This window comes from Meles meles, chromosome X (assembly GCF_922984935.1).
Source record: "Meles meles chromosome X, mMelMel3.1 paternal haplotype, whole genome shotgun sequence".
Taxonomy (NCBI): domain Eukaryota; kingdom Metazoa; phylum Chordata; class Mammalia; order Carnivora; family Mustelidae; genus Meles; species Meles meles.
The window spans coordinates 42,384,716-42,387,142 of NC_060087.1; the positions used below are offsets into that span (position 1 = coordinate 42,384,716).

The following is a 2,427-nucleotide window of genomic DNA, read 5'->3' on the forward strand; positions in this document are numbered from 1 at the left end:
TCTCCCAGGTGTATTAAGGAATAATATCATCCCCAATAATTCCAAAACTCTGTGTGTGTGTGTGTGTGTGTGTGTGTGTGTGTGTGTGTGTGTGTGTGTGTTTCCAGAGAAGCATAGTGCTTGGGAGAGTTTAGGCTTTGGAGCCGGATCGACCTGCATTCAAATCCCGACTCAGCCAGTTTGCCACAGGGCATGTTAATAACCCTGTCTTAGGTTAATACCATCTCTGTGCCAAAGTTTCCCCAGCTATTACGTGGGAGAAATAATATGCAGTTGGCAGAATTATAAGAGTTAAATGGACACATGCAGGTTAAGTTCTCAGAGGGATCTCTAGCACATAGCGAGTCCTCAGGTAATAGCACTTTAAAATAATATGAATATAGTAGAGTACTTGACTTTTTTTTCGACTTTTACAAACTGTTTATTTTCCATCAACCTTATTTCCATTTTGTTTGCGTTTGTGGAAGAGAAGCTTAAGACCACTCGGTGGTTGTTCCTATCCACCCCTCAGTGGCCCGAGCAGTGGGAGCTCCAGTCTTCAGTGGCCGGCTGGGCGCTCCAGTCTTCAGAGGGAACTGCTGAATAGGCACAGAGGGCACCTGCACGCCTTCGGACCAGTCTGCAACTTCAGGCTGAGTAGCCGTGAACTCAGGAGCTGAAGCCGTCCATTCACCCTGGAGTTCTTCGTTGGACACAGCCTTTTCAGCAGCGGCCTGCTCTTCCTTTTCAATCTCTTCAGGATGTCTGTAGAAGTAGAGATCAGGCATGACCTCCCGCCGGTGTTCAATGGAAATGGTGCCACGCATGCGCAGAACTTCCCTGGCCAGCATCCACAACATCAGACCCACTAAGTGAGCTCCCTTGTTGTTGCAAGGGATGACAATGTCCACATAGCGCAGAGGAGAGTTTGTGTTACACAGAGCAATGGTAGGCAGGTTAACATGACATGCCTCTGTGAGAGGCTGGTGGTCAGCCCTGGGATCAGTAACCACCAGAAATCTGAGCTCTCGGAAGGCTGCATGGATCTGGTTAGTGAATGTTCCAGGAGTGAAGCGGCCGGCAGTAGGAGCGTCTCCAGCAGCAGCAGGAGCAAATTTCAGCATAGCTCGCTGGCCAGTATTCCTGGACGATATGACACTAACATCAGCTGGGTTTTTCAATGGCAACAATGGCAGGAGCTGCCAGCAGAAGCTTTAGGTTCTCCTCAGATTTATGGTGTAGATACCATTGCTCTTCCTTTCGTAGATGTACTCTTCCATCTGGAAGTCAAGGTTGGTGCCACCTAAATGGGTTCCTGCTGCAAGGAATTTGAGGACATCCTCCTCCTTCATTTGCAGGATATCAAGGACTCTGGACATTGTGAAAGTTTCCCTTTAAGTTAGGATGGGAACCCAAAACAATACTGTATGGACCCTTCCCTGGGTAGCGTGGAAGCAGCAGTATTTTACATTTTAAAAGGTTTTCCTGTGTGTAGCCAAGAGGTTGCATTACTACTGGCTGATGATTGGTGGCAAAACAAGAGGACAGATACTACCACCTGATCAAGGTGGGGGGGGGTGGGGCATGGGGCGGGGGCATGAGGTTGACCTGACAGCTATATATTCTTAATCTGGAACTGTTAATCTCTTCCTCATGGACAGCAAGACTCCGAGTCCTCTTTTCTGATGCTGGGTGAGACATGACTACCCTGAATTCTTTTTTTTTTTATTATTAAAAAACGTTTAAGTTAATTTTTAATTTTTTAAAAGATTTTATTTATTTGTCAGAGAGAGAGAGAAAGTGCACAAGCAGGGAGAGCAGCAGCAGAGGGAGAAGCAGTCTCCCCACTGTGCAAGGAGCCCAATGTGGGGATCCATCCCTTAGCCGACTGAGCCACCCAGAGGTCCATGGTTAATTTTTTAGGGTGGGAAGGAGGGAGAGGAAGAGAGAGAGAAGCCTACCAACTTGAGATCATGACCTGAGTCAAAATCAAGAGCTGGATGCTTATCTGACTGAACCACCCAGGCATCCCTCCACTGTCCTGAATTCTTATGACGGCAGTGTGTGACTGTGTAGGGAGAGAGGAAGAGCTCAAAATTAGTGTGTGGCAGCATCCAGGCTTATGACTGTGAAATGTGGGAAGCCTGGATTCTCTTGGCTCCACTGTCTCAACAGCCCATCTCCTGAAAAAGACACAGGGGAGGAAATACTGATGTCTGGGTTGATGACAAATCTGTGGCAAATGAATAAGAATTTCATCTTTCTCCAAAAGGTGGACATTAGGTAGACATTTCTCCTTTGCCTGGCGGGGAGTTTCCTGAAACAGACTAAAGCAATCGCTGCCTGAATTCCTGATCATGTTTTGCCAGGTCTCTGGGCTCCTTGTGGGTAGGGAGGGACTACAAAGAAATGCTCCCATTTACCTCCTCATCCAGGCTGACTGCCCTC

At 47.5% G+C, this 2,427-nt stretch overlaps 1 pseudogene; it reads right to left on the minus strand.

The window, feature by feature from the left end:
- Window positions 1-473: 473 nt before the first annotated feature.
- LOC123935158 lies at window positions 474-1,358 on the minus strand (annotated as a pseudogene).
- Window positions 1,359-2,427: the final 1,069 nt, after the last annotated feature.